Here is a 25,099-nt window from a genome sequence, read left to right as displayed (position 1 = left end):
AGCAGACCGAATGATATGTTCTGATCTTTCTTCTTCTTCTTTTTACTTTCTTTCTTTCTTTTTTTTGATAATTAAAATATGGGAGGAAACACAAGTCCTCCCTAAAAAGCAAAATCATATTTCCTCTGTGAATAAAATAGGTGTAATCTGCATTCAATTCCCAATTTTTTTACCTTATAATTTTTTAGGGTTCTGACTTGATTTTGGTATTTTGAAGTATTTTTTAAACTCTCCAGAACTTTCTTTCACCCTGTGATGTTTGCCTGCACTTCCACGGAGCTGTCTGTTCATTTGTTTTTAGTAAATGGGACTTACCAGATGGGGAGGAGCAGCGTACAGCCAGCTACAGCCAGCCAGAGCAGGCCCTTCTCTAGGCATGAAAATTCACATAGTGTTAGGGAAATCAATATTACAGCTTTGGTTATTACTCTCCATTCGGCAATGATTATTTGCCTGCTCCCACTTACCAATTAATCACTGGAAAGGAATAGCGTGAGCCTGTGTGTCAGCCAGAAAGCGCTCGTGGCAAGCGATTGGATTTCTATCATCCAGTTTAAGCCAAGCATTCATTCAGCCTTTTCAGCATGATTTCATTTTACTAACAATAAATGTTATATTTTTGCTCCATTGATTTGAATGCTGACTCTGGTGTAGAGCATATTTCTTAATGCAACAAGAAATGCAGTAGATAATAAGCCCCAGCAACGCACACAGCTCAGCCTGGGTACATTTAGATAGGAATAAAAAAAAAAGGCCATTAAGCACAAGAGAAAGAATCATTTCCCTGAAATCCCAAGTCCAGCTGCATCATCCCTTCCCATGTCTTTAACAAAATGTTGCCAAAAACCACAGAATGCCAATAATAGCAATAATCCTTCCAAAATGGGTTGTTACCAGCAGTTAGTGACCAGTTTCTTAGTGAATGGCCTGAGGGGAAAGACTTGAAGAAAGCTGTATTCACTATTTCCTCTCAGGCAATTTAACTGGATGCATTAAACTGTATTTTCCTTGGGATTTCAAAATGTTTGTGCTCTGACAAGGCACTTGTCTGAAGGCCTTTGATTAAATCTGCGTCTCCACACACAGTCTTGGGAAGTCCAGCTAAGCAGAACCTCTATCATGGGAGAGGAATAAATTAAAGACTCTTAATTAACAGTCTCAATAGCAATCTGAAATCCATGAAAACATGTATGCTGATACAATCATTCGGGGCTGCTTAGTCTGAGTCATTGATAACAAGTCCACTCTCCATTCATTCATATCTACATGGCGATGATGGCCCCTGGCTGCCGACCTCCCAGGGTTCGTGTGAAGATCAAAGAAGATTGTTTGTGGACGAGTCTGAGAACTGCACAGCGTTCAGCTCAGCACCATGAAGGCGGAGCTGCCAGGCAGGCCCTCTTCACCAGCCGTAGCCAGGTGTGCTTTGAGGGGCTAGCTGGAATGAGTCAGAACTCATTTACAATTATGTTGAGAACTGGAAGCTTTGAGGCATTTAACTTTTGGGACTTATAAAACAAAACACAAACCCAGTTTCTTTTGAAAATATAAGAAATTTTATCAGATGTCCGAAGGCATCTGATTATTACGGGATAGCTTCTATTAGAAATCAATTATACTTAGAAATAAATTATTCCTAGGATGCTAATGGACATAGTCCCACAGAATGGGGGCTTTGAAAAAATTACAATGGATTTGAAAATTCCACCTGTGAATAGTAAGAATCCATACCAGATAAACGACCCAATCTTGTCCTTAGGAGTCTCACGTAAACACTTATAGAAGTTGTTGATAAATGGAGGAGTTGCTGGCAGTGACATTTCAGGTGATGAGAGAGAGGGTATAGCCTCATTGGAATAGTCACAACTATGCCACAATAGTCATAGATTTGACAATTGCCTCTGAGGAACTTCAAAACAGTATTTCTGTGCCACCTTTTTTTTTTTAAACATTGTCTTTCTTGATCATGCCTAAAATAATTCCTTCTCCTGATTCATATTTTATATAAAATTAACATATTAAAATGAAACATGACCACCAAAATACTTTTCTTATTTCAAGACATTAATTGTAGGTTACACATCTAGATTGAAGCTGAAATGTCCTGATGCTATTTATACATCAATCATAAATCATTCAAAAACCTGAATAGGTTACATAGCATTATTTAATTCATCTACTTTCAGGACCTGTTGGTGTTAAATAAAACATTTAAAATAGTCACTAATTGCAACTAGTAACCTAACTATAAATAAAGGTAAAAATTAGTGGCATTGCAAAAAAACATAGCATGTCTCAGTAAGACCTGTTCATACTCGATAAATCCAGTCCTTGCCTGGATTAAAATACTTTTATATGTGCATGAAAGTAAAGGTAAAAAGCATGTTTTTCCCCCATCTTTACCTATGTATCTATATCTATATCATGTATAGCTATATATTTATGTCTATATCTACATCTGCATCTATGTATGTTGTATTGAACTAGATTACATATTATACATTATACTTTCTGTGTGAAAAAATAATCAAAGAATGTAATTAGAACACTATTTAGTAAGCTTATCAAATTGAAATTACCCTTTGAGGAAAATCAAATATATGCTTGAAATCAGAATTGCCTCCAAAGTACTAAAAGCCAACGTTCAGGCCAGTCTAGCATCCAATTTTTTAAAAGGGTGCTAGGAAAGCAATGGAGGGCAAAGTCTGTTGCCCGTGGCAAGCATGTTAGACAGTGACAGACTGATCACTCTTCTGAAGAGCCTGAATGGAAATGCAGATGCCCAAAGCCATTTGACAGGGTGATAAGGCAGGATGACGCAGCCCTTGTGGGGCAGAGGGTTTGAAGCTCTCACCCTAGGAACAGACTTGAGCTGTAGCAGACAAGGAAGGCTGGATCAGCCACCTTCAACTCTGCTAGGCCTGTTTGCCCTGAAATGGCCAGATCTTAGCGAGCTGCTCTAGTTCTCAGATTGCCAGACAGGAAGAAGGAAGCCGTCTGTAAGTGCGGACATGGACTTCAGATGCAGAGAAACCACTCAGCTGCTCTTCAGGGTTTGTGGACAGGTCCAGCCCTTTGACCTGTCAGTTCATGGCTTAGGAAAGCGATTTGGACTGGAAATCCATCACGAATGCTGAATTTCGTGGAAGGCAGAGAAGCAAGTGTTTCATGATGAAACTTCTTGAAAGAGTACAAAAATAAAGGAAGGCAATAATACTAATTTAAACTTAGATTAATTTTATTTGATGTGGTACTAACTTCTTTCTATTAATAGAAGGGTAATCAAAAATGTAAAAGTAATCATAGAGCACAAGTTCTGGGTGGGTGGTGGGGACACCTCTAGGGCCTGTGTTGCTGCCCTTGAGGGACGCTGACCAAGAAAGCATCCAGCTCTGCTTGTCCTGCTGGGTTCCTCTACACGTTGCTTCCTTCGTCTGTCAGTATGAATGTTATCTCCAGCTACGATTTCCTCCGCTCCACAGTTTGCATGCTGCAGAAAGCTTAGGCAACATGCCTAAGACAGGAGCCTACCCAGTCAGTACCATGCTTTAAACATCTGCCACTCCCCAGAGCCTCATGTGCTGGGCACTTGGCTCTTGGCGCAGCAATGCTGAGAGTAAGTCCTTTAGGAGGCGGGGCCTCGGCAGACGTCCTTATGCCATGGGGGAATGAGCTTCAGGGAACTTTAGAACTCCTGTCTTTTCTCTGGCTTCCTATGTTCGATGTGATCTCTAAATATTTAGCCAGTCTTAAGTATTTCATTACACAATACAATGATTACACGTGTAGACGGTAAATGACAAAGGCCTCCTTCAGACACAGTGCTGGAGCGGCTGCCACAGACCTACTGAGGGTCCTAATTCCATGACATAAGGCATGGAAGACCACCTGCTTAGAAACACATTGCTACTTTTCTTGATTATAAAGGACCTGTTCCTACAGCTGTAGTTTAGTCAAGGTTGAAGCCTATAAGCTTTCAAAGTGAATATTATGCAAATACATCAGTTCCCTGACCTATTTTTCTATTGTCTCAGCTGAAAGACTCTTTGAAAAGAGTTTATACCTCCATTTATTGTTTGCTTTGCAATAATGGAAAAATTTAAAAGGCCGTTTCTGAAATGCTTTCTTAGGAACCGAGCTTGTAAAATTCTTCCATTCATCACTTCCTAATTTGCTCTTTTTTTTTCAGCATTACCATATTTCCTGGTGACACATTTATCCAAGGAGTCTGACACCAATTCTCCCTGACTGCTTATGAAAAAGAGAGTTGTAGGCTAGAGAGATGGATCAGAGATTAAGAGAACATGCTGATCTTGCAGTGCACTGGGGTTCAATTCCCTATACTGATGTAGTGGATCACAACAGTCTAGTCCAGGAGACGGGATGGCCTCTTCTGGTGTTTACAGGAACCAGCATGCATGTGGTGCACATACGTACATATAGGCAAAACACTTACGCAAACAAGATAATAAAATGAATAAACCCCCAAATCGAAAACAGAACGACAAGGACAGGCACAAGGTGTTCACTCGCCCCATGGGCTCATCAAGCTGAAACAGTTTGGAACACTGGAAACGTTCAGTCAAACAAAACCATTGCAAATGAGTTCACAGAGTGACTTCTGTCGAGAACTTCTGGACGAATGCCACAGATGTGCTTACAGCTCGCTGGGACAGAGCTCAGGGGTCCTGGTATATTTCCTTGCTCAGATGAGGATGCCCTAGCCATAGCCATTAATGCAGGCTGTTCTCAGCACTGTGTCTGGATAACAGACAATGACTGTCTTACTTACAGTGTTCTGCCCAAAATGTATTGACATAACTTAAATTTATCAAAGAAATTCTCTCCACTAAAACTTTTCAACCCCATATTTTATTTTTCATAAGCTCCCTCTGCATAAGACTTTAATACCAACTACCCGATTAAGAACCAAATTATTTTGAATTTCATATTTTAATCATTTTATATTATGACTTTCAATAGCTCTGCAAGTTAAATAGGTTTGAGAGTCACAAGGTTGTTTTTCCAAAAAAAGCCAAATTCCTTGCTAGAAACAGCTAGATGCAGTATTTAATCAACTGTCAATAACATGAAGTGTTCAACACACAGCCGTGTGTTTCCTAGCCACATCTCTCAGAGTGGTAAGTCATTAAAATGACAACATATTTTCAGTCAAATAGATTTCTAGAGAAACTTCTTCCAGAGAAATTTCAAGAAACAATTCAGGACTCTTTTGCCAGGCCCTGCCGTGGTCTGACCTGGACTCAGGCATCAGGACAATGGGCAAGAGAATGACATCCTGGCCACCTTCTTCACAGAAGGTTGTAAACAACATGGGCATAATTTCCAGATATTTTTGTCCAAATGAACCATGGGCTTGTGAGTCAAGAATGGGCCATATTATAAATTATGAAAGCAGAAAATAACAGACAGAATTTTATTGTAAAATCCATAGAAAGAGGGGAATGTCTACAGGAAAGATTTACTTTCCAATAAAAAGGGAAGAAAATGATCATTACTCCTCAAAGAATTTATACAGGAATTTGAAATCAATTTTCTTCATTTCTAGGAAGCTCTTTAAATTGCACCTAGCTTTGGATTTTCGTAATTCTCTCTGTGTCTCTCATGTGTATGTGTGTGTGTTTGGTTAGTTTTTAGATTTATTTATTTTATGTGTATGAGTGTTTTATCTGTACACGTGTATGTGCACCATGTTTGGGCCTGGTGCCCCCTGAACTGTTGACTCTCCTAGAACTAGAGTTTTAGAGGGGACGGTCATGAGCCATCATGTGAGTTTTGGGAACTGAACCCAGATCCTCTGCAAGAAGAACAAGTCTTCTAAAGTGCTGAGAATCTTCCCTAGGCCCCTGTGTGTTTGGGGTTTTTGTTTGTTTGTCTATCTGTCTTTGTAGTTCTGGGAGCTGAACCCATGACTTCAAGCATGTCAGGCAAGCACTCTACCATACAGCCCTGGGGTTTAGAACAGATTCCTAAGTCTTGTCTGCTTTACTTTGAGGAACACTGTGATTTTTATTTTGAAATCCTACATTCAATTTGGGGTTATGGGAATAGCTGCTCAATTTTTCGTTGTGAAAACAGAGGTTGGATGAAAAGGAGCCACCTAAGGAAAGGAAGTAGTGGGGTGGTGCTGCCACTGGGTGCTAGGATTAGGGGCCCCCCAACACAAGACACCTGAGTACCCCATTCAGTCTGGAGCATAGATCATTGGGTAAACTGCAACCTGGAGCGGTGCTAGTCACAGCAGACACACATGGGAGCTTCTATTTCATCTTCAGCTGGCTGTGGAGATGGGGGAAAGACTGTTGATAAGATGTAGCTAGAAAGCAGAAGTTAATGGAGTGAGGGCATGTTATAAGCAGAACATTAAAACTACTGAATAGTTTTCCTAGCATTAACTTTTAAACCTTTGTTTTGGTGCTTCTGCTATGTAATATTTTAGTGTCTTTCCTGCAAGTGGTTTCTTGGAGTGGAAGGTTTTCATGTTGAAGATGCAGTGGAAATGTTTTGTTGGAGAAGAGGCCAACATTTATCCTTCAGTGTGACATTTTCACCTTGCCCTACATCTGAAACACAGTATCTGATAATTCTTACTAGATGATAGAAAAAATGAATGTATACTGTTCATGTGGGATTCTGCAGGGTGAAGGATGGTAAGGTAGAATTCTCTCTCTCTCTCTCTCTCTCTCTCTCTCTCTCTCTCTCTCTCTCTCTATCTATCTCTCAGGACTATTTGGAAGAGAAAGGGGAATAGCAGAGTGGATAAGAGGAGGAAGAAGGGGGTAATGGGGAATGAATAAGCCAAATTTTGTGATATAGTTGAAAACTTTTGTAGTGGGCAAAAAGACATTGTTCACACAGCTAAGCACTGGAGAAGCCAGGAAAGTTAAACACACAGCTCACCTCTTCAGTGGAGTGAGGTTCACAGCCGCTCTTTCGGAAATGCCAGGAATGAGGTAGTTTTACAGCCTGGTGATCCTTTGCTGTCTGATGAAACAGGCTCTAACATATCTCCCAGAATTTATGTTTTTACTTATCCCAGAACTCTCCCCCTAAATCTGAGCATCGCTTTTAGACCATAAAACCCATTCTTATGAGATCACTTGTGCCTTACAACAGCCTAGGTGACTTCTGTGTTATCTTAGGGTGGGGCCAATCCTGACACCCACAGGCATCATGTTTACCTTAGTCAAGCTCCCTAGACCCCAAATCTTGGGCATTATCTGAGTCAACAGTACCCATTGTGAAAGAAGCCACATGGGCTTTGTGAGGAATCTCAATGTAAACATGTCTGAGAATCTCACCGTAAACTATTAACTGAGTTAACTGCTATTTGAATACTTTTTCAAAAAATTGTGCTGTGTCCATGTTTAAATATGGCTAAAGTGAAATATCTGGGCCAGACTCTAGAAGTCCTGGTCCAGCCCCGGTTACAATAAAATCGGGTTGAGCCAAGTTCCATTCTTGTCTCTTCATCGTGGATTGATTTTTCTCTGCCTGCTGTAAAGTGTGCAGGGGAATCACCACAAACACTGCCACTCTAAAAGCCACTGCTTTATACAGTAACAAAACTGCATCTCAAATTCGTGTAATGTCCTTCTGTCTTTCTGCTTCCTTGGTCCAGTTACCAGCTCTTAAGCAAACTACAACGGCTGCTTTACACATGGCCCTTCCTGCCTCCACTATTGCCTTTTAAAGTCCGGTCTCCATAGACAGCCAAGGTCAGGGTCATCTCCTCACCTGGCTCACACAGGTCCTGCCTCTTTGGCACCTGCCTGACCTTCCTTTACTTCATTCCTTACTGCTCATTGTTTATGTTCTTGTTACACTTGGCTTGGTCCTAATCCTTCTATGTGCAAACTTGCCCCCACCTCAGAGCCTTTGCCCCAGCCATCCTCTTGGCGTGTTAAGCCCAGACACTTAGAGAACACCTTCCTTCTTGTGGAGTTCTCAGCCGAAGTCTCTAGCAAGAAGTCTCACCCCTCGGATTATTTCATCATGCAACACTCAGTGGCATCGTCTATGTTCTTGTTGCTTTTGTATGTGTGCAGAGGATTGAACCCAGGACTTCATGCATGCTAAACAGGAGGATACCCTGTGCTCCCTAATTTATTTTATTATCTAGTTCCTCACTTTCTTTAAAAGGCAAGTATCATGACAGCTTATTTAAATGTCTCCAGGGACCAGGACAGTTTGTAATAGTTCAGCAGAGGATGACTGAAAACCTGAATGAACAAATGAGAGAGAATTCTGGCAAAGAAGAGCAGAATGTTCTGGGGGTTTTCTGTTTGTCTGTACATGTCCCAATGCCAAGAATAATATAATGACTTGGGAGAGGGGGAAATCAGTTAAGCAGGATCTTTTTTATTTTTGTATCAAAAGGCATGCCGACGGCTTCATTAATGCTATGCCTCCTATCTGGTGCTCGCAACTGATATATCTGAATTACATTTGCAAAGACATACAGCATACAAGAAGCTATTTTCTTCTAACTTCTGACTTGTTGCCTGAAGTCTGTGGGGTTTCAGAGTGATTGTTCCCATCTAGTCAGGGTGGCTTTCTGGGAATCAAGTTCAAAAAACGGTTGGCAATCCCTGGCTCGGTCTGCGAGCTAGCAGATTATTACTTACAGTGGGGTAGGAATTGACAATGGACTGGAGGAAGGAGTGGGGATGCTGAAGTGGGAATTTTTCCACCCCTTCTGGTTGAGAAACTTACTCAAAAACTTCACCAAACATAAACAGACCTGCCTGGAGTTGTTAGAGGAAGTCTATATGCTGAGGACAATGTGCCGGGCCTAATTGGGACTTTCTCAGAACTTGGGGAAACGTGAGTACGGCAGGAAGATGCTAATCCACCACAACACTGCACACACAGGAAAGGCTCCCTTTAGCCCGCACTGCCTCCTTCCTTAGCTATTCAAGGGACGCTATCCGCACATGCAAAACTTATAAAAATTTAAACTGTCCTGGCTACTTTTGGAAATGAGCTACAGAACTCCACTAAACAAATTCTCCCAAGAAAATAAGACAGTTGGTAGATATTGCTGATGCCTCTCCACATAAGGGCAGGTCTAACCCTTGAGCATAATATTTGCAGGTGATTCAAAGTAAGCCTACCTAGACTGGAACCCTAGGGACCCACAGCTCTCTCTATCAACCCCAATCTCCAGTTTCAGCAGAGTATCCCTTAAGCCATTTCTGACAATTAACAGATAGAAAGTAAGTAAGCTTCAGGAAAGGTCTGGTTCCCTGGTTTAGGGAAGAGACAGAGTGAGAGGGAAGGTTTTCTATGTTGACAGGGCCAGTCCCAAAATCATTAAGACCCCTTAGAGTCTTAATGCTGGCCATCTTTGCTTTCCACGCTTCACTGGGGTGAAATCTTGGGGACAAGGCACTTCACCAGGTTACAAAGTGACTCCAGGCTTTGAGTTTGGTCTCATTTTGTTCACTGACAAACAGTGAGAAAAGAAGGGACACACAGGTTGTAAAAGATAGATCCAACCCCCCTCATTTGTTATAATTCATCATGGCCCACCACAAAAAGACGTTTCACTGATGAACCCTGGTACCTACCAAGACAACTCTATAGATATAAAGCAAGAAACACAGACAGGGATACTTCAGCATACCACTCCTTCTCATTTGGAAAGCAGCTGATATAAACTCACAGACTTTACTGGGCATCTGGCCCAACTGGAACATTTGAATTCTGTATGATGGTCTGGTTTTCTGGAACATTTGCTGATCACTTGCCAGTTGGGCATTTTATATACATTTGCTTATTTTCTTCACAACAGCTCTGAAAAGCAAGCAGACCCCACTTAAGAGACAAGGGTTGAAGCTGCAGAGAGGACTCAGTGGGTAAAAGTGTTTGCTGTACAAGCATGGAGACCTGCACTTGGATCCCCAGCAACCCCTGTAAAAGGTTGAGTGTGGCCTTGCAGTACATGTAACCCCAACACTGAAGAGAGTAGGCAGGGAGATTGTTGTGTCTTGCTGGCTGTTAGCCAGACTCGCTCCCATTTCAGTGAGAGATCTGGTCTCAGGAACAACGCAAGTAATAGTGCAGGACACACAATCTTTCTGTGTTCTCTGCAAGCATGCACATTATTATGTACACACGTGCATACATCATACACATGCACCATGTTCATACACTCACCAAAATTTGAAAAAAAGCACACTAGGTCACATAATTCAAAAAGGCAGTGCTCTAATGAGTAGTAAAATGCCACTTATTTGTTGTTTTCAGAAACAGACTTCAATGAAACTCAAAATGATGTGTTGTGTTGTGAGACTCAACCATTTCACATGTGACAATATTTAGCAAAGTGCATTGAGAAGGACAGGGAGGAAGAGAGAAGCAGTCCAGACTTAAAGGAGGTTTTTAGACAGGAACTTGAACCCTATGCATAACATCGGAACTTTAGAAGGCTCAGCAACTTCATAGACTAAAACAGAACAAGGCTCTGACGAACAGTACCTTCAGGACTACACACCACACAGCTACTTGCTGTTCACGTGTGTTTGCTTTGATTTGTGTAAACTTCTGATCTCAAGGGGACAGGTGCTGCTGTGTGGTACAGCTCCCAGTTTGTGTCCCTGTCATCTCTCTGTGGATGATGCTTAGGACAGGGTAGAGTGATGTGTCCTACCAGGTTCCCCAAAAGCGATTCTTTGTTTATTCAGATTTCTTCCAGATCATCCCCAAAGATCTGTCTGCCTGTGTTTTAGTTCATCCATGTTTTATTTACGGTACCTCACTGAGACCAGGCAGTACAGAAAGGGACTTTGTGTTTTGTGACAAGCTCTTCTTTCAAGCCTTCATGCTCAAAGAGAATCAGCTACAAGGTGTCAGGCGACCTTCTGCTAAGGCTTAACAAGCAAGTAGGACAATATCATCAGAAAATGGCTTTGTTGGACTTTACCTACAAACAACAGAAAATGTCTTCATTTCCCCTGCATATTCAAAATTAGAATATACTTAGTAAGAAATAATTTTTTTTAAATCACCAGGAAAGTTTAATTTTGCCCCTTGTAATATTTTCCCTCCTGGATAAAATTTATACAGAAGTACAGAATGGAATCTTTCATTTCTGCTATATTCCTCTCTGTAGGAGATAATGTCAGCCAGAGACATTAACTTCCTCCTTGTTGTGCATGTTAAAGTGTCCTCATTATCTGCCATGCCAGCTCTTAACTTATTTGAGAAGAAAAAAAAATAAGATCTCAGCATGAATCTCATTCAGACTATAGGGAGCCCCACGAACTGTGTTTAAAAATTCAGCAGAAAATGTCCCCATTCCATACATGACGCCCGAGGCCTTAAATTTCAGGAGCCACTTTCATGATTGCTTTTCCAGGGAATCCAGGGAAGTCAGAAAAGATGCTACTACAGGTGGCATTGTCTGCAGAGATGGCCCCCTGATTAAGAATGCCGTGAAGCCACTGGCGGTCCTAGCTGGATTTTATGCAATTAATGAGTACTTACAACATCGTCTTGTAATATTTCTAGAACCAGTGAACTAGTGCGTTAGTCAAGTTTCTGTTACCATAACAAAACACTCAAGTTAACCAAACTTAAATTCAGGAAAGGCTTTTCTCTTTGGCCTCAGTGTTCCAAAGTTTCAGACAATAGTCACTTGGCTGTTCTGTGTGTGAGCTGCTCAGTGTATCACAGCAGGGAGCACACAGTGGAGGTCAATGCCAACTTCAAGGAAGCTGGAAGAGAGAGGAAGGGGCAGGCTTCTGTTAACCCCTGCATGGCCATGTCCCAATGACCTAACTTCCTTCCCCTGTGCTCACTTACTCAAGGTTCCACAGTTGTCTGATGAGCTGTAGAGCAAGCCTTCAGAACTTGGTCTTTGGGAGACATTCAGATTATAACAGCTGATCAATAGTAAAATAGGAAACATTATAAAATAGCCATAGACACTAAACAGCCAGTTTAGTGGGGGAAAAAAAGTGTGTTACCGTGGTCTGATGCCACATATAACCATTAGGTTTCAGACCCTTAACTGCTCTTTTTGCTGTCTCAGAAACCTAGCCATGGCCAAACAATGTCTTTCTCCCTGCACAGTTGATAGGAACAGGTGCTGTGACCTCATATTCTTATGTAGAGTTCAGTTCTCAATTCTCTCCTACTTGCTGTTGCAAACAACTCAAGCCGCTAATCCCTAGGCCAAAACAACCATGGATTGTAATTTTGCTTTCATCTAGCACTGCCCTGCCTTGTGACCCCTGCATGAAGGTTAGATCAGGCTGTAACATACAGTATGTAGCTGTGTCTCCCCCAAAGATCTGTGATTAATAACCACATATTGTCCTCTGGGATTGAAGGCTCTTTTCCTTCGTCACACCCACCATGCTACACACAGCTGCTGTCTCTCATAATGAAGCTTCTTTCTAAGAAATGAAAGCCCTCCCTTTAAGACCCCATCATTCTGCCTCTGGTATTATACTATTTCTCTCCTAATATTTTCCCACTTCAAGGTCCAACCATGGCTACCCATGACTGTGATGCTATATTTCCTAATAAGCTCATATGAAAGGTAATTTTGTGTCAGCTCTTTTCCACGAACCTGCAGTAAATTATAACAATTTTTGCCCAGCAACATGTTGGGTTGCCAGAGGGAAGACTCTGCTACTCTATGACAACGTCTGGGTTCTCAGATTCCCCCACTGTCAGAAGTAAATGTGGAGACAACCACCTTAGATATGTCCTCTCCATTCATCTCAGTGATCTTTGCTTTTGTCCATTAAGCATTGTAATATAAACTATGTTGGTAATTTGTTGTGTTGACTTCCCTTTCCTCCTTAGTCCTGCCCTTGAACTCTCTCAAACGAATGGCCATCTTTTCTTTAATTGTTATATAATCATTATATGTGTGTGTGTGTGTGTGTGTGTGTGTGTGTGTGTGTGTGTGTGTGTGTGTGTGTGTAGATACATTCACTCTTAAATATATAATACAACCTGTTCAGTCCATATAATGCTACTTGTATGTATTTAATTTCAGGGCTGACCACTTGGTATTGGGTAAACAATGGAGGGTGGTTTCTTCCACAGAAAGACTGTTTCCTGTGCTTGGCATTCCTTAGTTGCCTGTACTTCTTTGTCTAGTGTTGAGGCCTCACAAGCATTTCTCGAAAAATCTTACCATATCTGCTGGTTTTGGCATTGTTCAGGTCTTGTTTGGCAATCATGTTGAAGAGACCCCATGGTTATAGTTTCTCTGACATTTCTAGGAGGTACAGTCTCTCTGCAAACTTCTTATTGCTTTGCTCTTACAATATTTCTACCCCCTCTTCCTTAATAACCCTGAGCCATAGGAGCAGGAATTGTGCTGGAGGTGTCTCAGTTGATACTGGGAATCACAAGATCTCTTGTTCTCTGCATTTTGATTGGTTATGCTTTTCTACAGTGTTCTCTGACTGTTGCACAGTTTCTTTGATGAGGGGTGAGAACGAGTGTTGTCTATGGTTTTAAAGATGAACATTCAGAATGGAGTTAGGGGTTATGCTGATTTAGAAGTTGTAGGTTCTTCTCTCAGAAGAACCTAACTATGGCTTTGCTAGCCCCTGGTAGTTGGCTAGGTTTCCAGTGTCTGGCATGATTTCCCTCTTGTTCAGTGTGTTTTTAGTCCAATTAGAGAGCTGTTGGTTACAGCCAAGGCACGTGTGCCACTACTAAAGCATTAGGGTTATCTAACTATCCTGGTCATTGTTACGGTTCACAGACATCATAGCTGGACAGAATTATTGGCTTTCAGGTAAGCTCCAGTTCTCCTCCTCTGGGTTATGTAACTGAAGTACATGGTGTCTTGAGCAATTGGAACACCCCTTCCCTTCAATCACTTGGAAACAACCAAGGCCAACAGCAACAGCCTATAGTATTTTAGAAGTCTCTTGGATAATCCTGTACAACAACTCAAAACTGCTTCTCACACCTGATGTTGGCTTTTTACTAGACAGACTATGGCTCTTGGGGAGCATTGTCAGCCCAGAAGGTGAAGTTTAATTCAAAATGTTCGAGACTTCTTCTGTACCAGTTCACACACACACACACACACACACACACACACACACACACACACACACACGCTCACATGCACAGATTACATGTATTAGATATCATTTTAGGTAAACAATAATATTATTCCTTATGATGTTTTCAGACATACTATCATTTTGTACTCCTTCTGTGTGTACCTCCATCCCACCTCCCTAATTAAATCCACCACCCCTGTTTTCCCATTTTCCTCTTCAAATCACTTGTACCCTGTCATTACCTAGGGAGCTTTTAAACATCCTCATTTTGATTTAATAAGAATCTTAGGGAATTGGATGCTTGGACAAGAATCTTTTTATTCCTTCAGTGATTCTAATATGCGGCAGAGTTTAAGGGTAAAGGTCATCATGCCCTTGTCATTGAAAATACAGTGAGTAGCTTTTTGAAACTGAAGGACCCACCCAGAATTTCTGAGTTACCAGATTCATTCTAACAGGATTTTCAGATGATTTACATACAGACCAAATTTGAGACCTAGGGCTGGAGAGCTAACTCAGTCAATCAAGTGGTTGCCATGTCAGCATAAGGCCCTGAGATTAATCCCAGGCACCCATTTATTTATTTATTTATTTATTTTAATTTATTTTGCAATACAATTCAGTTCTACATATCAGCCACAGATTCCCTTGTTCTCCCCCCTCCCGTCCCCCTCACCTTTCCCCCAACCCCCCCCCCCCCCCATTCCCATCTCCTCCAGGGCAAAGCCTTCCCCACAGACTGAGGTCAACCTGGTAGACTCAGTCCAGGTAAGTCTAGTCCCCTCCTCCCAGGCCGAGCCAAAGAATGGAAACACATGAACTATGAACCAATGGCTGAGGGGTCCCCACTGGATCAGGCCCTCTGAATGGGTGAGACAGTTGATTGGCTTGATCTGTTTGGGAGGCATCCAGGCAGTGGGACCAGATCTTGTGCTCATTGCAGGCACCCATTTAAAAAGCCAGATGTGGAGATGTGTATTGGAACCACAGTGCTGGAAACTGACTAGCCAGAGCAGTGGAATCCTGGCCCCAGATCACAGTCAGAGACCCTCCTTCAGAAAACAAGAAGAACGAATTGTATTTGAAGAATGACATACAAGGTTGATCTCTGGCTTCCACACATCTACCCATGCACCACACACACACACACACACACACACACACACACACACACACACACACACTCACACATACACACACACTCATACATACACACACTCACACATATACACACACTCACACATACACACTCACACACACACACACACTCACACACACACACACACTCACCACATACAATTTAAGAAATACTATATGTATATTTGTTATAAGCACCCTTGAGCTTATTATGGACACTCAAATGTGAGTCACTTGGACTTACGGCTGTTTTTATTATCCATAAGGACCCTACATGAATCCTGACCACCAGCAGTTCAAGACTTCTTCTGTACCAGTTCAGATCAGCCCTGTTTGGTGTTCTGGGAGTTAATTTTCCAGTGTTCTTTCACCTTCCTCATTTCCTCAGCCTCCATTGCTTATCCAAGGCCACATGACTGACGAAGCAGCCTCCCGCGAGCTGCTGGAGACAGCCTCCAACACCGTAGGCACTGAGATGAGCAGACAGTTCTCCAGGAGACTCAGTGTGCAGGGCACTAACACGTCTTATGGTCCTTCTTGGGCAATCTGAGTCAGTGTCTTAGGGTTTCGGTTGTTGTGATAAAACATGTGACCTAAAACAACTTGAGGAGGAAAGGGTTTATTTCCACTTCCCTGTCCCAATCACAGTCCATCACGAAGGTTTAGTCATGGAGGGACTCAAGGCATGAACCCAGAGGCGAGACCTGAAGTAGGTACCATGGAGGAACACAGCTTACTGGCTTGCTCCTTATGTGTTTGTTGTTCAGCCTATGTTTTTACAGCACCCAGGGCCACCAGCCCAGGGCTGGTACTGCCTACGGTGAGCTGAACCCTCCACATCAATCATCAGTCAAGGGAGTGTACCACAGGCTGGCCCGCAGGCCACACTAGTGTGCTATTCTCTCAGTTGAGGTTCCCTCTTCCAAAATGACGCTAGCCTCTGAAGTAGCACACTCATGTTCTACCTATAAAAAGTGACTATTTTGATATTCCTTTGTTTTTGCTGTTGAGGAAAAGTCTCTCCAAGTAGCTTCTTAGCCTTATATTAATGATTCTCCTGCTTCAGTTTCCCAAGGGTTGGTATATACATGTGTTCTCTCCCACACATTTCTTGTTTTGGTTTTTGTTTGCTTGTTCAATTTTTTTTTTAACATTGAGACCAATTTTGTAAAGTGACCAAAAAACATTTTGGTCACTTGAGGCCAATCAAGGCCAAAGTTTACTTGCTGTAAACTTGGTGCCTGAACCAAGAGGAGAGGGTCAGAAGTTGGCAGCTAAATACTGTGTATATCCCAGTTCTAATCTTGACAACATGCAGGTGTAGTCACAGTAAGAAATATTTTAGGGATGGTAGAGTATGTTGTTCAAATATGGAATTACTCCTTTAAACACAGAACACTACCATGCTGCTCATTACCACTTATTTGTGGCCCTTTTCTCCTGTTCATTGTCATTACCACAGCCTGTTATAATCCACACATTTGTTTTTCTCTCTGTGTCTTCTACATGACTAAGAAGAACTCTGTGTCCACCTAGTCATCAGAATGTTTATCCTGGGCAGAAATTTGCCTACTTTTACAATAAAACATTTTGAGGTATTAAAAATGGTGACTTGAGTTCCCTGGAAGGAAGAATATGAGGTGCTTCCTTTGGGATTTGAGTCTCTGATATACTGGCTAGCTCTCCGTGGCCCTCCATGTGTTCTAACAGATTTTTTTTTTTTAAATAAATTTTGTTGCTAAAATGTAGTGTGGTCCAAGTTAATGGGTGTTTACTTTCTACACAGTTTGTCAAGCTTTCCTCTTCAAATGCAACAATGTGCCAAGTGGAAATTTGGCAACACTTCCAAAACTGTAATGTTAACATATATGTGTGTACATACATACATACATACATACATACATACATACATACATATACACATATAATGTTAACATACATAAAAGAGTCTTCTGGGAAACATGAGGACCTGAATTCAGATGTCTAACAGCCATATAAAACTGGACTAGGCTCTCTGGATAAGCGAGACAGTTGTTTAGCTTGAACTGTTTAGGAGGCCCCCAGGCAGTGGGACTGGGACCTGTCCCTAGTACATGAGGTGGCTTTTCGGAACCTAGTGCCTATGCTGAGACACTTTGCTCAATCTTGGTGCAGGGAGGAGGCGCTTGGACCTGCTTCAACTGAATGTACCAGGCTCTGCTGACCCCCCAGGGGAGACCTTGTCTTGGAGGAGGTGGGAATAAGGGGTAGGCATGAAGAATTCTGGGTGAAGGAATTATAAAATAGGTATTATGATTTACGAGGAATAAATTGAACATTTATAGAATTATTTGAATTTTATAAGATATGAGCATTTATAGTCACATATCAAACACCTAAATTACTTAATTTTTTTACATTTAATTTAAACTTTTCTTTATGTGTATGTGTGTGAGCCTGCATGTGTTTATAAGCACCACACATGTACAGGAGTTCACAGAGGCCAGAAGAGGGCATCAGATCTTTTAGAACTGGAGTTACAGACAGTTGTGAGCCACCATGTCGGTGCTGAGAACCAAACCCAGGTCCTCTGTAAGAGTAGTAAGTGCTTCTAACAGCCGATCCATCCATCTCTCCAGCCCTTATTTCAGTTTCTGAAACTCAGGTTTTTCAAGTGTAGACTGGGAATAATCAGCGTTACATGGAAGAATAAATGAGGTGATTCATACAGGAATTACACTTGGAAACGTGTGGGATGTTTTAAATAAAAATCACAATCTTTGCTATTGTTCTTAACCTTGCTTATCAAAAAATAGGCCCTATTTTGTTCTGAGCAATTTTCTCAATACGAATCACTATTGAATCATTTGGTTCAAACTCTATCATAACTGAAAGGATTGTAACTACTGTAGCTCCTTAAAACTTGGATTAAACACTAATGAGTTCACACTTAAAAACAAAATAGGAGAAAATGTGCAGAAGGGAGCTAAGTTGACTGTGAAGCGCCTTCCTTCTCGCTTCTGCGTGGGAGCACCCTGAAACCGTACAGAGAGGCTGAGGGAAGGCGGCGGCGGGAGAAACGGCTCCAGAGGGGCGACTTCCACCGTGTAATTGCTAACAAGCCACAGGTGCCAAGCCCCACGAGTGGATAATAGCCTAGTTTTGAGAAGAGAGATGACAGTTCTTTACCCATCATTCATTCCAAGGCGCGCCTGTCATCTCTCATCGAACAGAGCGAGTTACCTTTTTATTAGTGACTTTGGAAATACTTTCACAGGGAAGTAGCTGCAGAGCTGCCTGTGAGTCCACAGCGGCTGGATGGTGGGCGATGCATCTGCCGGGAGAGTGAATCTGTGCTGATGCTCTTCCTACTGGAGGATCAGGGACCGTTTCCTACCTACCTGCCGGCCTCTCACTGACCCAAATGCCTTTTTTCATTTTCACTTGGTGGTCGCCTCCATCTCTTTGCCCATTCCCGCCTCCTCACCTTGAACTAAAGGATTCTCTGGGCTTAAACATGAGACCCAGCTGATTTTTTTGGTTTGCCTGCTAATTCAATCTTAATGTAAGAGGAAGATTTTCAACTAGTCCACCTTGGCTGAGCCTTACAGAAACACTCAAGGCAGAGTGCTCAAGTGTCACCTCCTAGGATTACAGGAGACTGAGTCTACGCCTACAAGCTGGGCCATGGAAGTGACAGAATTTGACAATAAGAGTTGGCTCTTCTGATTTACCTTCCAGCATGTGCTGAGTGCCGGGTCTCTATCATGCTCTTCCAATGTAATTGCTCCTGCTTCATTCTTACCACACTCTTAAAACCCATTCTTCGAGAGGCTGGAGAGATGGCTCAGTGCTCAACAGCACATAGTGCTCTTCCTGAGGACCTGAGGCTTACAACAGTCCAACAGTCCGTAACCCCAGCTCCAGGGGAATCTCATACCTTTGACCTCTGTGGGCGTTTGCATTCATGTGCACATACCCCCCCACACACACATACACATAATTAAAATAATAAAAAATATTTCAAAACAAACAAACAAAAAACATTCTTTGAGTTCTTTCATGGGCAAATCACCTGTACCCAAGACCTCACCGGCTCTTGGATCTGTCTCTGTGGTGTGGCATGTCTTGAGCTCTCAGTGCACAGTGTCAGTGACTGCCTGATCAACAGCAGCACCGGGTGTCACCCAGACTGTCCGGCACAGACGTGGAAGCCATTCCGTCCGTCCTTGCCGACTCACTGCCTTTCCCGCCTATCCTTCCAGCCACATGCCCCATCTTCCTCATAGTCTAGCGACCACTCAGTTTCCTGAAAAACTGTTCTGATGCCTTTGTCTCCTTGAAGCCACGGGTCCCCAAGTCCTCTGACATCACCCCTTAATTATGTCTGCATTTGTTGTCACCTTTCTCTGCTGCTGCTTTACCAAGTTTTCATCAAAGCCTTCATCATCCCAACTCCTAAGCCACATGTGGACTTTTGATTCTCTTTTGTGTTTGTAGAGAGACTGTATCCTTCTGAGATGAGGACGGGGAGTAAAAGATGGAGTGTTCTTCTCTCGTTCTGTACTAGTCTGTATAATAATAATGGCAGCCATAATAGTAACCACCAAAGTTTCCAAAGTGTGTGTGTTTTCCTATGCTCTCTCTAAAGCATTTACACATTTTTAGTTGAAAACAAACTTTTTTCATACAGTATATCCTGATTATGGTTTCCGCTCCCTCTCAGCCCTTCCCCACTTCCTCTCCCATCTGGATTCACCTCTTTTCTGTCTCTCAATAGAAAACAAGTCATCCAAAGGATAATAATAAAATATGATATAATATAATAAGATAAAACAAAATAAACAAATTTGAATGGAACAGAACAAACAAGAGGAAGAGAGCCCAAGAAAGGGCACAAGAAACAGATATAGATGCATGCACACACTCATTCACACACTTAGGAATCCTAATAAACACGAGGCCAGAAGCCATAATATATATTGAAAGGGCCTGTAGAGTAAAATAAACATATAAACAAAGAAATAAATAAATGAAAATGGAAAAGTTTAAAATTTAAAGAAAGAAAGAAAAAACCCTGATATGACATTATGAGACAAGAAACCTTCAAAAATACCATTGAATCTGTTTTCTGTTGTTGGCCATCTACTGCCTACCCTTAAGAGGAGTTTATTTCCCTAGGGAGACTTCCTTGGAGAAAACTAAATTTTCATTTGCAAGTGGTTATCAATTGGAGATAGCTTCTAAGTTAGGGGACAGAGGCTTGTGTCCACTTCTCCTTTCAACTCTGGGACTCCATAAGGTGCCATGCAGACCCCGTGAATGCTGCCTCATTTCAGTGAGTTAATATGTACAACGGTCCTATTGTGTTTAGAAGGCTGCCTTTCCTTGGTGTTCTCCAACCCCTCTGGCTTTTACACTCTTTCTACCTCCTCTTCCACAGGGTTCCTTGGGCTCTAAGGATGAGGGGGATTTGAAGGAGGCATCCGGTTTGGGGCTGAGTGTTACAAGGTCTCTCAGTCGCTGAATATTGTCTGGCTGTGGGTCTCTGTATTTGTTCCCATCTGCTGCAGGAGGAAGTTTCCCTGATGGTGGCTGAGCAAGGCACTGATCTATGAGTATAGCAGAATGTCATTAGGAGTCGTTTTATTGCTATGATCCTTTAGTAGAACAGTAGTATGTAGTTTTCCCTAGGTTCCTGGGCTTTGTAGCCTCAGGTTCTTGGTCAGCCAAGCAGTGTCAGGTACGGGTTTCATCTCGTGGACCTCAAGTCAAGTCAGATATTAGTTGGTAACTCCCACATGTTTGGTGCTAGCATTGCACTAGCAGGTCTTATAGGTGGAATACCGTTGTAAATCACAGGGTTTGTAGCTGGGTGGTGGTTACATTTCTCCTTTGGTAATGTGCAGAGTACCTTCCATTACCAACAACACTGCTCCGTAGTGGTAAAGGTTCTAAGCAGTCCTCAGCTTGACTTCCATGTTCAATGAACTGTATGGGTGTTGTCCTCATCAGTGGGGCCTTGCTGTCAGCTTATGGAGAGCAGCCTATAGGGGCCGTGGGAACAACCTGGGCTGTTTGGGGATTCCGTGGGATCCCTTTGGCCAACAACTCAATTAGATTCAACCCAGTTCTGGTACAGGAAGTTTTATTTGGTAAGAAGAGATGTCAAGTTGGGAATCTGTCTCCCCCTGTTATGGAGATTTTGCTTAGATGGCCTTCATATATATGTATAGATGAGTAAGTTTCTACTGTTTTAAGCTTCCGTCTACCACTCAAATGGCCCTTAATTTTAGCTGTCTCTCCCCATATTCCTCCTCTGTCCTTCTCTTTCCTCTCTCTCCCTGTTTGAACCTCATTGCAGTCCCCCACTGCTGTCCATCCATAACTACCTATTTTATTTTCCCTACCTAGGGAGGTCTATCTACCCCTTCCCCAGTCCCCTACTCTATACCTAACCCCTGGGGTTCTATGGATTGTAGCTTGGTTATCATTGACCTAACAGCTATATCTACATATAAGTAAGTACAGAGCACATCTGTTTTCCTAGATAATTTTTTTCTGGTTCTATGTTTGCCTGCAAATTTCATGATTTTGTTTTATTTTATTTTTTTTGATGGCTGAGTAATACTCTATTGTGCAAATGTACCACATATTCTTTATCCATTCTTCTGCTGAGGGACACCTAGGTTGGCTCCAGGTTCTGGCTATTGTGAATAAAGCCACAATGAACATAGCTGAGCAAGTGTTTCTGTTGTAGGATGGGGTGTGCTTTGCCCAGCAGCAGTATTGCTGGGTCTCGAGGTAGATCAATGCCCATCTTCCTGATGAACTGCAATGCTAATTTCCATAGTGGGTGTACAAGTTTGCACAGTTACCAGTAATGGATGAATGTTCTCCTAACTCCATATTCCTGCCAATGTGAGCTGTCACTTGTGTTATTGATCTTAGCCATTCTGACAGGCATGTTTTGATTTGCATTTCCCTGATGGCTAAGGATGTTGTATATTTCTCTAAGTGTTTCTCAGCCATTTGGGTTTTCTCTTTTGAGAACATTCTGTTAATAGCCATATGTCATTTTTAATTGGGTTATTTTTCTTGATATCCCTTGTTTTAGTTCTTTATATATGTTGGATATCAACCCTCTATTGGATGTATAGTTGGTAAAAAAAAAAATCTTTTCCCTGCAGCTTTCCCAAAATGACAGTGTCCTTTGCCATGCAGAAGCTTCTAGGTTTCATGAGGTCCCGCTTATTAATTGGTAATCTTAGTGCCTTAGCGGTGTTCTGTTCAGAAAGTCTTGTCCTGGACAAATGAGTTCAAGGCTATCTCCCACTTTCTCTTCTATTAGGTTTAATGTATCCGGTTTTACATTGAGGTCTTTGATCCAGTTGGAGTTGGTTTTTAGCAGGGTGATAGGTATGGATCAATTTGCATTCTTCTACATGGTGGCATGCAGTTAGACCAGGACCATTGGTTGAAGATTCTGTCTTTTTTCCATTGTATATTTTAGCAGGTTCCCATAGGTGTGCAGATTTATATCTGGGTCTTCAATTTGATTCCATTGATCAATGTGTCTGCTCGTGTGCCAATATCATGGTATTTTATTACTGTATCTCTGTAGTACAATTTGAGGTCAGATATGGTGATACCTCTAGCAGTTCCTTTATTATTCTGGATTGTTTTAGCTATCCTATAGTTTTGTGTTTCCCTATGACACTGAACATTGTCCCTGCAAGATCTGTGAATAATTATATTGGAATTTTAATGGGAATTGCCTTGAATCTATGTATTTCTTTTGGTGGAATGGCCATTTTGATGATATTAATTCTATTGATCCATGAGCATGGGAGATTTTTCTACCTTTTGAAATAGTCTTTAATTTCTGTCTTCAATGTCTTAGAGTTTTTGTTTGTTTGTTTATCACAGAAGTCTTTTACTTGTTTGATTAGAGTTACCCCAAGATATTTTATGTTTTTTAGGCTATTGTGAAGGGTGTTGTTGTTTCCCTTATTTTTTTCTCAGTCACTTTGTCATTTGGATATAGGAGGGCTACTGATTTTTGTGAGTTAATTTTGTATTCTATTACTTTGCTGAAAGTGTGTATTAGCTGTAGGAGTTTCCTGGTAAGTTTTTAGAATCACTTAAGCATACTACCATATCATCTGCAAATAAAGAGACTTTGACTTCTCTCCTTCAAGCTTGTATCCCCTTGCTCTCCTTCTGTTGTCTTATTGCTGTAGCTGAGACAAGTGCTACATTGAATAGATATGGAGAGAGTGGACAGCCTTCTTTTGTTCCTGATTTTACTGGAAATTGTTTTGATCTTCAGTTGATGCTGGCTATGGGCTTCTGTAAATTGACTTTATTATGTTGAGATATGTCCCTTGTGTCCCTAGTGCCTCCAGGGCTTTTATCATGAAGGGGTCTTGGATTTTGTCAGTGGCCTTTTCTGCATCTAATGTGGTTTTTGTCTTTCAGCTTGTTTGTATGGTGGATTATGTTAATTGATTTTCATATGTTGAACTATTCCTGCATCTCTGGTGTGAAGCCAACTTGATCATGGTGGATGATATCTTTGGTGTATTCTTGGATTCAGTTTGCAAGTGTTTTATTAAAGAACATTGGTCTGTAATTCTCTTTCTTTGTTGGGTCTTTATATGGTTCGGTTATCAGGGTAACTTTGGCCCCATAAAATGAATTGGACAATGTTCTTTCTGTTTCTATTTTGTGAAATAATTTGAGGACTCTTCTTTGGAACTCTTGTAGAAACCTGTGCTTTTTTTGTTTGGGAGACTTTTAATGCCTGCTTTTATTTCACGAGTGTTAAGTTTCAAACCTAGGACAAATGGCTGAGGTGTCTATTTAACATATGTAAGCTGGACCTGGCCACCAAGTTCTCCTAGTATCCCTCAGTCCCTACCTGCTACAGGCGTATGACTCATATACCCCACCCTCTACCCTGAACTCTCCAGCCCAGAGGCTGGACTGCCCTCCCTCCAGAGGCACTTCCCTATATAATCCAGACATTTTGGTTACCCACCCTGTTTCTACCTTTGGCCTCCTGGCTGCTGCACCTGGCTACCACTCTTCTTTCCCTTATCAGCCTGGCCATATCCACTCCCAGATGCTCCTGCCTCTGACTGTGCTCTCCCACATATCTATAATACAATTCTGATGTATGACCCTCAAAGCTGTTTCTAAAACTCAACTCACAGTCCTATATTCAAGCCTTCCCCATGATCTGTAAGACACTTAATATTCCAGAATCATTCCTGCTTAAATTCAGCATAACAGCCTCTGTCTTCTTCAGCTGAACCATATTCATAGAATCACAGCTTACCATAGTGCCTATTGACACTCCAGTCAGTCCCACCCTACTCATAGTATCCAGCTTACTGTAGTGCCCATCAGCACACTTCAGTCATTCCCATCCTAGCTCTAGAATCACAGCTTACTGTAGTGTCCATCCACACTCTTCAGGCACTCCCAAAGTTCCAACACAGAGGGAATTCCCACCTCTTATGAACATTTATCTCTTCTTCTCTAAAGACTTGTTCTCAAAGTTTTCTGCCCATGAGTGTTACTCAGGAAGCTATTCAAAAATCTGGTAGCCATGTTATGCCTCTTACTAATTCCATCATCATCTCTTGAGTAGTGGAGCTGGGAGGCTGCCTGGACACTGCGGTCTTAGAAATTTCTCAGGTGAGTCTGGTGTGCCAGTGTGCAGCAGATGGAGAAATCAGTTTGGACATACCTACTGGCCACTCTCCTGCTATCCCAAACAGTTGAGGGTGAGGAAGAAAACAATATGCACTAGAATATTTTTCTTTCACTTATAACAACTCATTCCACCAAGATACAAGTAGAGAAAAGTAACCAGAAAATAAAAAACTTAGGCTCATTCTAGCATTCAA

This window comes from Peromyscus californicus, unplaced genomic scaffold (assembly GCF_007827085.1).
Source record: "Peromyscus californicus insignis strain IS unplaced genomic scaffold, ASM782708v3 Scaffold_8__1_contigs__length_139910024, whole genome shotgun sequence".
Taxonomy (NCBI): Eukaryota; Metazoa; Chordata; class Mammalia; order Rodentia; family Cricetidae; genus Peromyscus; species Peromyscus californicus.
The sequence above is the reverse complement of the archived record's forward strand: the minus strand, read 5'-3'. Positions refer to the sequence as shown.